This window comes from Gossypium arboreum, chromosome 1 (genome assembly GCF_025698485.1).
Source record: "Gossypium arboreum isolate Shixiya-1 chromosome 1, ASM2569848v2, whole genome shotgun sequence".
Taxonomy (NCBI): Eukaryota; Viridiplantae; Streptophyta; class Magnoliopsida; order Malvales; family Malvaceae; genus Gossypium; species Gossypium arboreum.
The window spans coordinates 114,469,637-114,483,021 of record NC_069070.1 but is presented as its reverse complement, the minus strand read 5'-3'; the positions used below and the strand labels follow the sequence as shown (position 1 = coordinate 114,483,021).

Below are 13,385 nucleotides of genomic sequence, written 5' to 3'. Positions count from 1 at the left end.
TTAAATGGATGAAATATGAAGTTTTATTAAAAGAAAAAGGGGTGAAAAGAACAAAGTTTTGTCCATCTTTGTTCATCATAGCTGAAAGTTAGAGAAGAGAAAAGAGAGGAGAAAGCTCTTGAGTATTTGGTCATTAGGAGGAGGAAAATTGAAGGTAAGTTCTTGGTACCTTGCTTCTATTTTGAGGTTCATGAGTTCTTCTTGATTCTACCTTAACTCTTGAAGTATATTTTGATTTTTAGTTGTGTTGTGAGCATTTGGTCATGAATTAAAATGAAGGAAATGGTTGTTGTTTCATGTTCTTTTGATGAAAAATGGAAGATATGTGAAGTTGAGCCAAACAAATGAGCATGCATGTGCCTTAGATGTTAAAGGAAAAATCAGCTAACATGTTGTGCTTTAAAATGATGAAATGGAGATTATACTTAAGTAAAATCATAGATATGTGATGATTGATTGGTGATATACATGTTTAAATAACATGCATGCAAGTTAGGTGTGAAAGAGTGATTTGGTAATAAATCTACTTGGGACAGCAGCAGTAACGTGACTTTGGAAAATCACCATAAATTGTGGGAGATGAATTAGAAGCTGAATAAATTATGTAATTAAATCTTATTGAGTCTAGTTTCTAATGAAATAAACAAGAACATATTTTGAATTCTGTACAATGAGAAATTTGATTCGTAATGAAGAGTGGTCAGATTAGTCAAACAGTGAAACATGCGAAGCTTTGAGAAAAATCTGGTATTGATTGGCCAAACCAAAAATTCTGAAAATTTTATGGATATAAGATATATGAGTCTATTTTCAGGGAAAATTAACGGAACTTGATTTGGAGTTTCGTAGCTCCAGTTATAAATGATTTAGTGACTGTTGCTCAGGAAGACAGCTTGCAGTGAAATTATGATTATGTGGTAAACATTGACAAAAATTTGTTAATGAGTTGCTTATTGATTTCTTATAAGCTTACTATGATCTGTAGGTGTGGTTGGCCGAATATTGTAAGGGGTTAATATGTAGTTTGTAATTGAATAGTTAGATTAACGTGTTAGTAATCCAATTGTAGGCGGTTCGTGTGTGGATCTCGTCAGCATATCGTCGCAAACAGGTGTGTAATTAACACCCTCTTTCTTAGTCTGGATCGGCAAAAGTCGAAAAGCCGAAATGCCGAAAATCGGTATTTCGTAGATTTGCGAGTGTGCGAATGCTCGTGAGGTAAATCGATTAATGTTTTTGGTAAGCTGAAAAATTTGGACTGCAAAGTGCATGATTTACGTGCCTCGATATTTTTGGGCTTAATGGGCCAAAATTGGAATGATGGGCCAACGGCCCAATTCAAGAAGAACCCTCGCACGTGATTCGTTAGTACATGAAAAGTAGGAATATGCATGAAAACCCTAAAAATAGCTAAATTACTATAATACCCTATGTATTTAAAATTACTGTTATACCCCTAGGAGATAAATTACTGAAATACCTCTAGGGTTAAATTGACCTAAATGCATGTTTGATCGTTGTTATTTATCGCATGCCATGTTGTTATTATCGATGCATGGGATTGGGATATTGACGAGGAAGTACTGAAAGTGGCTTGTCCACGTCTTGGAGGCTTTGCCTCAATTTATCGTTAATCGAGCTGCAAAGGCAAGAATCGTGGAGTGTTAATGGGTGGGTTGAGCTATTCCCACATGGAGTGTATGGTTGGTACGGTGGAGTGTAGTGGTTGGTGGGTTGAGTAGTCTCCCAAATGGGCTTGCATATGTTTACTGATGTTGCATGTATTTTGAAATGGGCCTATGGGCCATCTTGTTATCTGAATAAGGGGCTAAGGCCCGGTTTATTGTAATCAAAAGGGCTCGCCCAAGATCATGTTACTGAATGGGCTTAGGCCCAATGGGCTTGAGCTGACTTGGGCTTTGAATGGGTTTTCCTTACACACCGAGTTTCCCCAAACTCACCCTTTTATTTTCATCCACGCAGAAATCCCCAACCATAGTGGGCTTGGAGCTCGAGGGAATTTGAGTGGCCACCCGCTCGAAAGTTTGATTTTCTTCCGTGAACTGGACATCCTTTTAATTACGTTTGAGGTTTTGGGCTTTTAAATGTAATAAGGCCGCTTATTTATTTTTGATGATTTTTAATATGTATTACTAAGATAGGTAATACTTATTTTAACTGTTGAAATTGGATAGCTTTAGGGCACGTTTTCAAAAACAACAGTTGATTTCAAAATAACACGACAACAAGCAAAGCTTCCGCAATGAAAGTATTTTCCAAAATTAATCACTTTTCCTAAAAAAGACTTAATCAAATCGGTTTCCTAGAAGTATCCATGACGTTAAGGTGTGGCAATGGCAGTATGCATGTCTAGGATTGGATCCGAAGGGAGCTTGGTACTTAAGCGGTCCGATGGACTCACCACCTCTTTTCCGGTTTCCTACCTGGTGCACAGCTTCCATTCACTTTAACCCTTAATGAATTAATCTTTTGAACATCAAGTACGATTTTCTGGACTTAGAATGGGATTTTTTTTTTTAATGTTTTTGATGTGGCATGCCGGATCCGGCTATAACTTCTGGGCCGGGTTTGGGGTGCTACATTAGGATAAGGATGATGACTAATATTTGAATAAAGATCGTGTTTTGGATAAGAATAATGACATGAACACAAATAATTGGTGCTTAGGATATAGTTTAGATAAAGTTTTCTACTATAAATATGTGTAACAACTTTAGTTTAAGCATTCAAGTAAGAAACAAACAAAAAACTATCTTTAATTAAATGTATTTATCTTTTTAGAATTTAAGTTAAATTAAACTATCTCCCTAGCACTATAAATAGGAGGAGAAGTGACTCTATTTTGGGGTGTTAATCTTTTTCTATAAGCACTCTCCCCCTGAAAGGCTAGGCTTTTGTTTTTTCATATTTTCTTTCAATAAAATTCCCTTTTCCCTTTTTATATTTATTTTCTTTTCCACCATTATCATGAGCCACTAAAACCTATCTAGCCGAAAGTTGTCAATATTCCCCAAAAAGGGTTCTTAAAGCCTAGAATCTGTACTTAGCCTTCTCGCCAAGTATTCATTGTTTCTCCGCACTACGGGCTGACGCTTTCGTTCATGGCCCTTAAGAAGTAAGCTTTTCAGCATATGCAAAGGCGGCCGCTTTGTATGTTTTGGAAGGATTGCACAGTCGGTTCGTTAACTTACTGCGTCAGAAGTTGGCGAGCCAAAGAGACAAAATGGTGTGGGATTCACCATTGAGAAGCGTTGATCTAGCATAGATTCTGGTTAGAGCCAGGTTCCCTAAAAATCATAAGTCTAATCTTTGGAGCTGGTGGTCGTAGGCATCCTCTTCTATTATAACTGGCTTACTTGAGTTGAGAAGGGTCATTTAAAAGCCGAGGACCGAACCCAAGGCGGAATGAGACAACTGGAGGCTGGAATCTGCCAATAAGAATTTTTTTTCCTTCAACTCTCTTTATTATTTTTATTATTTTCGTAATCACAATTTCAATCAACTTTAGATTCTATTTTTTTCATTTTTTTCCCAAATCAAATCTTTGATTCTGTTATTTTTATTTTTATCCTGTCACGCGGGTTTTCTTGGGCACGATTCTGCCCAAGATTTCGAGAAATAAGCATTCGTATAATCCGGTCCCTGAGGATTCGACCCTACTTCTCCTTTACTGTTATTTTTCATTATTTTATAGGAAATAGGATATTTTTGGTGCCTAGGGGCAATAAGAATCCTTTTGTGAAATAGGATATTTTCATTATTTTATTTCAATAAAATGTATTCTTTTTGAGTAAATAATGTTTCATTCTTTATATATTCTTTTGTTCTTTGGACTATTTTCTTTGCACATATGCTTTCATTCTTCATTCATGATCATACCATACAAATAATTATCCTTAGAATCATTTATTCTTTGGAATTTGCCTTTGTGCCTACAATAGGTCCCCAGATATCAATGACATGAGTAATGCTGTAACTGACTCCCTTTTGGGGTGAGATATGTATTTAAACGGATCTCAGGACTTTGAAGATGACAGAAATTGTGGCTTATGTCTTGATTTTTTAAGGACGATAGAACAAGATGAAAAATAGATCCTACTTTACAAAGGGTCAGTGAACATTATGAGTAAGAGGCAGAGATCGAAACCTGAGTCATCACAAAGACAAAATGAATCGTCATTGAATTACTCCAAGGATTCAAAGATGTTTTCACATGATCATGTCGAGATATATTTGAGATATTAAGATCTGTGGATGATACAAAATGTCTATACAGTGCCAGAAGGACACATGTTAAAGGTTTCATGGTAGCCACGCTAATCATGAGGTTCGGGTATTGTTGATCCACCATGGAAGGGGATTGCATTGGTTAAAGCCACATTCATTTCTTCACAGATTTTCTCTATATGGGGCAAGAATGTTATCAGGCCATTCTCATTGATTCATCTTGGCAGTTATTGATTATTTCACGAAAGGGGTGAAGGTCGCTTCATATGTCAATATTACAAGATCGATAGTAATCAAATTTCAAAAAAAAAAGGGTTGCTGACAAGTAATGTCAGAAAGAATCACTTTCAAATACAACTGCATAATGTCAAAAGTTTGCAGTCTGTTCAAAGATCAGACACTATATCACAGTGCAGTAAAGACATTCAAAAAGAAAAACAAAAGTTCAAAAAAAAAAAGGAAAAGCAAATAATAGAACAAAGGTCATAGTGAAAAATGACTGAGTCTTGTAAGGATTAGTATAAAGAAGTTATCATTTACCCTCTATGTTTATCGAACGTGGGCCGAAACCTTCACCGGGGTAACACATTGATTTATAGGACTGAAATAGTTTTTGAAAACAAGATTCCTTTTCTTCAAGTCTTGGCAGAATTAAAGTTGGATGAATCAGAATGGGTTCAATCTTGATATGACCAGTCAAATTTAAAAGATATCCGTCACAGTCAGATGATGCAGGTTTATGACAGAAAGGTTTATCCTCGAGAATTCCATTAGGGGAGTTTGATATTGAAGAAGATCCTTCTTATACAAAAGGACTTCAAAGGAAGAAATATGTCAATCTAAGAAGGACCTTATATAGTAAAAAAGGCCTGTTTTGGAGGAGCATTGATATTGACTAGCAGGGTTTGCCCAAATTGGAGCATTCAAAATGCAGTCAAAGAGTATTATACCTAAAATGGGAGAGGCCAAGGTGAAAACCCGCAAAGGACACTTTGAGACTTTTTTAAAAAAATCAAAATAAAAAAATAAATAAAAAGAAAAAATCAAAAAAAGAAGAAGAAATAATCAATTAAAGAAATTGAAAAAAGAAAGAAAATGAAAGGCCAGGGCGAAAACCCACAAAGGGCGCTTTGAGACCAAAAGGGATTTGAGTTGAAAACCCGAAAAGGGCGGCTCAAATTTGGATCAAAATTGGGCATACAATAGTCTTGCTATGCCTGAATTAACAATAAAAGAATAATGTTATGTCTTGGGGCATTGACAAAGTACTCCGGATCCCCTAAACACAGATTGAGCTCAGAATGGTCCTCAAGAAGTTGGTACGGAGAAGCTCAAGCTGCGATATCTTGGGCACCTAGCTTTCGATTTTTACCATTTTTTTTTGTTATCTTTGATTACCTTTTTCTTTTCAGGTTACATCCAATAAGTTTCTTTATTGGTTGCATTTGCTTATTTTTTTCGAAATATGTTCTCAATTAATTCCTTTCTTGTCCATGGTTATGATCTCTTTCAAGCATTTTGCATTGAAATAACAATTTTTGGGCTAATAATACTTTGATAAAGGGGGGTTTCGCATATTACTTTGGGAAGTTTTTAAATAATACAGGAACCTGAAACAGGACTATTGTTTAAAACTCACCAAGCTTAAGGGTTGGAAATATTTAAGCCCAAATTGAGATTATCTCCTTGGATTTTCTGTCAAAGATATTAATTGGTGTTATAATCCCGGTAAAGAATGAGCAATGGGATTGTTCTTGAAGAAGAAAATGGTATTCTGTATTCATGCAGATATCAGACATATACATCTGTTCATTATACCCAGGGAATGGTATAACAGATAAAATTGATTAAAGATCCTATACCTATGAGTTGTCACAAGATGAATAGAGGAAATCAAATAATTATTCCCCTGAAGTTGCAGTGGGAAGTTCAAAATTTATGTCCCAGAAGTCACAGTGTAAGGGACTCTGGAATTACGGCGCGGCAAGCTTGCTAAACAGAATGTGATTGTTTTTTTGGGTTTTCTATCAAGAACATCAGCCAAACAAGATGGCAGCATAATAAATCAGTTATAATGCTCTGGTGAACAATGAGCAATGATGCCTTAAGCATTTTTTACCAAGAAAAAGGAAAAAAAAAAGATCATTTTCATCTTTGCATTCATATATCATTCATAACACATCTAGTTAGGAGCAGTTGATTCATTTCGATCATAGCATCCTAATTATTTGACAACAGCATCACATCTAGTTAGGAGCATTTGATTCATTTCGACCTTAGCATCCTAATTATTTGACATTAGCATCACATCTAGTTAGGAGTATTTGAGTCATTTTGAGCATAACATCCTAATTATTTGGCATAAGCATGATACATGAAATCGAGTCTACAGGACAGGTCCAAGAGGACGGTGTAGTAACATCAGTGAAGTCAGATCTTATATTCCTGAAGTTGCAGCAGAATAGATCGAAGAATACAAACCTTATATCCCCAAAGTTACAGTGGAATAGGTTGATGTAATAGGTCTTATATCCCTGAAGTTGTAGTGGAGCATACCCAAGACAGCAAATCTTATCTCCATGTACCAACAATAGAGTAGATTTAAGCCCCAAACCTTATCTCCCTGCGGTTGCAGTGGGGCGGGCTCAATATACAAGTCTTATCTCCCTGAGGTTGCAATGGAGCAAGCTAAAGATTGAAGGCAAATCTTATCTCCATGTATCGGCAATGGAGAAGATTTAAGCCCTAAAGCCTTATCTCTTTGAGGTAGCAAGAGAGCAGGTTGAAGATTGAAGTCTTATCTTCCTGAGGTAGCAAGGAAGCAGACTGAAGACTGAAGATCTTATCTCCTTAAGCAGTAGCGGAACAGATCAAAGATGGCGAATCTTATCTTCCTGAGGTAGCAAGGAAGCAGGTTGAAGAATGAGTCTTATCTTCCTGAGGTAGCAAGGAAGCAGACTGAAAATTGAAGATTTTATATCTTTAAACAGTAGGGGAGCAGATCGAAGATGGTGAATCTTATCTCCATATATCGGCAATGGAGCTGATTTTACCACCGACCTTATCTCTCTGAGGTAGCAAGAGAGCAGGTTGAAGATTGAAGTCTTATCTTCCTAAGGTAGCAAGGAAGCAGACTGAAGATTGAAGATTGGAAAAGGCAAATCTTATCTCCATATATCGGCAATGGAGCAGATTTAAGCCCCAAGCCTTATCTCTCTGAGGTAGCAAGAAAACAGGTTGAAAATTGAAGTCTTATTTTCCTAAGGTAGCAAGGAAGCAGACTGAAGATTGAAGATTGAAATAGGCGAATCTTATCTCCATATACCGACAATGGAGCAAGTTTAAGCCTCAAGGCCTTATCTCTCTGAGGTAGCAAGAGAGTAGGTTGAAGATTGAGTCTTATCTTTCTGAGGTAGTAAGAAAGTAGACTGAAGATTAAAGGTCATATCTCCCTAAGCAGTAGTGGAGCAGATCGAAGATGGCGAATCTTATCTCTATGTACCGGCAATGGAGTAGATTTTAGCCACTAGCCTTATCTCTCTGAGGTAGCAAAAGAGCAGGTTGGCGATTTTGGTCTTATCTTCCTGAGGTAGCAAGGAAGCATACTGAAGATTGAAAATCTATTTCCCTAAAGCAGCTGCGGAGCAAATTGAGGATGACGGATCTTGTCTCTATGTATCGGTAATAGAGCAGATTTAAGTCACTAGTCCTATTTCCTTAAAGTTACAGTCAAAATTCAGCAAAACTGGGCAAAATTGACCCTATTTAAAGTTTTTGTTGTATTCTCATTACACGATAATGAGCAAAGAGGGGCAGCTGTAACAAGTTCATTTCACCCGGGCCCACATAAAAAACCAAAATCATAAATAAAACAAAAAATAATAAATTAATTGTTCTAAGTCTGTTCACAAATAAAAGCCCAAATTTATTAATAGTCCAAGTCCTTTAAATAAAGCCCAATTTCCAATCTAAATAAAATAAGCCCGATTGGCCCAGCACATTTGGAGTCTCTGGAAACCCTTGCACTGCAGCCTCAGCAACGGCTTCTTCATTGCTCCGTACGACATTAGAACCTGCGAGAAGGAAGAAAATAGCAATAATCTAATCCAGTAAATTGTATAGCTGGAAAAAGAAAATAATTTTGGATTTCTTTATTATTTCATTAGATTTGGCTATAAAAGCCAAATGAAAATACTGTAAAAGGGATCTTCTTTTCCTAGAAAGATACCCGCATATTGAAAAAGCAATAGAGAAAAAAATCAAAAAAGGTGATTCAAGTTTTCAATTTCTTTATTTTAATTTTGCGATCTTGTTTTTTTCCTTTTGGAATATTTTTTTCCCTTTTCTTTTCTCTTATATTTTGCATGAAGTGAATAAAGAAAGAGGAGTACTTACCTCTAGCCTTCAATTGCATCTCTTCTGTGCATGGTCGGCCACCAAGCTTGATGGTGGTTCGGCGATGTCCCCGAATTGAAGCCCTAACATTTGATCTGTTGTTTGAGAAAATGGCAGATTGTCATTCTTTTTTTTTCCCTTTAATTTTGATTGCAAAATGGAACGGTGCCGTGTTGGGGGGGGGGGGAATGAGATCCGCGCGATCCACGCCCTTTTGCTTAAAACGAGGAATTTGCGCGCTAGGTCCTCCACATTCGCGCGAGTCTTCGATTGCACATTATGCGTCTTACCTCGTTTTTTTGAATTGGACTTTGTAATTTGTGTGTATTTGCAATTTGGTCCGTGCTTTAATGCTGTGTTTTGAGATCTGGATTATTTCTAGCTTTAGTCCCTTGGCCTTTGCACACATTACGCATTAGTTCTCTGTTTAATTTCCAGAATTTGTAAATTATCCCTTTTATTATGATTTTATTTCAATTAAAGTTTTTCATCATTTTTTTAAATTCATTTCACATGCATTTTTTAATTCTTGCTTAATTATTTTTATATTTTGAGTTCCTTTGATAATTGTATTTTGTTTTAAAGTCATTATTGTACAAATTTTTTTATCATATTATTTTAACATTTTGTATAATATTTTATATAAATATTTTTGTACATTATTATTTATATATAAGAAATTCATGATAAAATTAATTTTATTCCATGTATATTATTAATCTTATATTATTTTATACATATAATTTTTTTAAATTTATTCATATATTTTATTATATATCTTTGTTGTTTATAGAAAAATCCTACATATCTCATATATCTTTTAAATTATTATTATATAGGTATGTACATATATTGGTACGTATGTTTGACTTATAAACATTATTAAATTCACATATTTTATACATATAGTTTTTCTTTGTGTAGATAATTATATATATATATATATATATATATATTTTAAATCATTACATATATAATTTATAAGCTAACTTAATTTTATAAGCATTATTAATTTCATGCTATTTTTTACAAATAATTATTCCTAAATCTATTTGTATATACATGTTTTATGAGTCTATTATGTATTATATCTTATCATGTATTTTATTATTCTTTTCGTATTTTATATTATTTAAGTTATCATGTACATTGTCAATTTTTTAAAAAATGAATTTGTGTTTAAAATATTTTGCATATAATTTGATTCAAACTTTTATTCTATAATATCTATTTCAATAAATATATATCCTTAGTCTTTATGCAAATTTGTCAACTTATATATTATATGTTGTGTTCATTAATTCATCATTACTTAAATGTCTTATACCATATTGACTTCAAATTTCCATTTATTTTGTACATGTTTTGTGGATCGTTTTACATTGTGTCATATTTATTATTGTTGTATATTATCTTGTCATTATGTTATTTGTTATATCAATTGTTCTCCATTCATAATTAAGAATTTGGTTACATTTTACTTAGAATAGTTATACATAATTGTTAAATTTATTAATCGTGGTTTATTGTACTTTATGTGTGCATATTATCTCATGTCTATTAATCCCTTTTCTATACAAATGTTTTGTTATAATATATTAAGTATTCCATCTATTTTAAAACAATTAAATGTGTTTTGAGTTAATTTCCAATTTTCCTTATTATTCAAAAATTCTGAAATAAGTCAATATCTGATATTTTGGAATTCGGGAAGTCGTGCCCTGCCGTGCTGGGTATGATTTCCCGGTGAATTAAATATTTGGATATCCTTTTATAAATTTAGTGTACGAGTTTTTAAAAGTCAAAAATCAATCGTATTTTTGAAGGTATAAAGGATCGTATCCAATCGTACTGGGTATGATGCTGCATATCTTTGACACAAGAGAATTTTGACAGTTAACATGAACTATTCAACATTTTAAAGAATCATGCTATGGAAAATCTTTTTTCTTAAAATCTTTGATATAAGGATAGCATTGAATCAATTTGGTACCAATTTTTGGGCGTAATGAGGGTGCTCATCCTTCCTCATGCGTAACCGACTCCCGAACCTATTTATTTTTAAAATTTTCCGTGAACCGAAATTGATTTAAATAGAACAAAATGTTTTAATAGGTGCCCAATCACACCTAAACAAAAGATTGGTGGCGACTCCACATTCGGTTTTAAAAAGTCGATTCCCGTTGTTTTTCAAACAAAAAAGGGTTTCGACATTCGTAGTTAAATTAGATTAGCTAAATTAGATTAAAAATAATCACTTCAATCTATCAGCTAAATAATAGAAAAACGGTAATTACTAGTACTTTTAGTCCTCGTGGATACGATATTCACTGCTCACCATAGCTATACTATTGTTCGATAGGTGCGCTTGCCTTTGTCATAATTATAGTTAGTTTAGTGACCATTAAGTTTTTGGCACCATTGCTGGGGAAAAAAATATTAGGAACACCTTATTTTTATTAATTTTTTTTTTAGTTTAATTTTTGTTTTCTAATTTTTGTTTTATTTGTTTCTAGCAGATTCCTTTAGTTTATGACTAGAAAAACCCATCGAGACCATTACTATTTTACAGTGAAATTGAAAGTACGGCTCACAAAAATCGTAGAGAAGCAAAGCAGAGTCGACAGAGTATAGTAGACGAGCAAGAGGACGTTATTATTATTACTGAGGAGACGGATGATAACCAGAATAATCAGCTGCCTCCTGCGGTTGCTACAAACCCTGTAAATCCAAATCCTACTCCTCGTACTATGTACGATTATGCCAAGCCCACTCTAATTGAGGCTGAACCAAGTATTGTGAGACCCACTATTGCTGCAAATAATTTCGAACTAAAGCCGAACACTATTAATCTGGTACAACAATTTGTTCAGTTCGATGTTTGAAAGATGAATATCCAAATACCTATTTGGCTAATTTTCTGGAAGTCTGTGATACTTTCAAGATAAATGACATTTCTGACGACGCCATTCACCTATGGTTATTCCCTTTCTCATTGGGGAACAAAGCCAAACAATGGTTAAATTCTTTACCTCTAGGTTCCATTACCACATAGGATCAAATGACTAAAAAATTCTTATTGAAGTGCTTTCCACTGACTAAAACGGTCAAGTTGAGGAATGATATCTCTTCCTTCATTCAAATTGACTAAGAAACCATATATGATGCATGGGAGAGGTATAACGACTTATTGAGAAGGTGCCCTCACCCTGGGATACCTCTATGGCTACAGGTTCAAACTTTATACAACGGTTTGAACCCCTTAACTAGGCAGTTAATCAATGCAGCAGCCGGTGGTACTCTGAACAATAAAACACCTGAAGCAACTTATGAGTTTGTATAGGAGATGGCACTGAATAATTATCAGTGGCAAGTCATGAGGACAAAGCCGATGGAAACAGCAGGTGTTTTTAACTTTGATGCAGTCACTATGTTATCGAATCAGGTAGAACTTCTAAATAAGAAAATTGATGGTTTATGTGTTTCTACACAGGTACATCCAGTGATACAATGCAATACAAATAGAGGAGGAATAAACAATCCAGAATGTCTGCCCTACAGTCCTAGCACAGAAAACGAATAAATAAATTATATGGGTAATAATTCTAGGCCTCAGAATAACCCTTATAGTAACATCTATAATGCAGGTTGGAAGAACTATCCCAATTTCTCTTGGGGTGGTCAAGGAAATCAAAGAGCACAACTCCCTCCAAGCTTCCAACAACAACTTTACCAACAGGAGAAGAAGTCGAACTTCGAGAAGATGTTAACGAAGTTTATCTCGGTGTTAGAAACCTATTTTCAAAACACTGAAGCAATGCTTAAAAATAATTAAGCATCAATTCAAGGGCCCGAGAACCTAATTTGTCAGCTTGCGAAGTTGATTTCAGAACGAAAACAAGGTAGTTTTCCTAGCAGTACCAAAACTAACCCAAGGGAGCAACTTCATGCAATTACTGTTCGAAATAAAAAAGGGTTAGTTGAATCTGAATCAGAACCAAGGCAAGAGAGTATGGTAACTAATGGTAAGGTTGAGGTAAGCCAAAATGAACAAAAATCGATTGGTAAAGATTATAAACCTCGAGTGCCATATCCTAACACGACGAAAAGAGACCACACGAACGAACAGTTTGGTAAATTTCTTAAACTTCTAAAAAAATTACATATCAACAGTTTATGGAAGCTCTTTAGCAGATGCCTAATTCCATTAAAATTTTAAAAGAGCTTTTGGCAAACAAAAAGAAGTTAGATGATTCGCCGCATGTAGAGCTAAATGCAGTTTGCTCAGCCATTTTGCAAAATAAATTACCCAACAAATTGAAAGATCCAGTGAGTTTACTATTCCTTGTTTAATTGGTAGTTTGAATATTAGTAATGCTTTGGCTAATTTAGGGGCGAGTATTAATATTATGCCCTATAAAATGTTTAAACAATTAGGTCTTGGGAAACCAAACAAACTAAGATAAGTATTTAATTAGCAGATAGAACCATTAGATTTCCTAGGGGTATTATTGAAGATGTTCTTGTCAAAATTGATAAATTCATATTCTAGTTTATTTTGTTGTTTTAGACATAGATGAGGATAATGACGTACCTTTGGTTCTAAGTCGGCCCTTTTTAGTAATTGCCAGAATTATTATTGATGTTGGTACAAGTGAATTAATACTTCGTGTAGGTGATGAAATGATTACTCTCCAAGCTCATGATTTTGTTAAGACATCTAGTGATCAGGATGATTATAC

General features: G+C 34.5%; 1 non-coding gene across 1 annotated transcript; it reads right to left on the bottom strand.

The window, feature by feature from the left end:
- Positions 1 to 11,752: 11,752 nt before the first annotated feature.
- LOC128282323 (small nucleolar RNA R71) lies at positions 11,753 to 11,859 on the bottom strand. The gene has a single exon (XR_008272563.1). It is a non-coding gene; the product is annotated as a small nucleolar RNA R71 (small nucleolar RNA).
- Between the last annotated feature and the right edge of the window lie 1,526 nt (positions 11,860 to 13,385).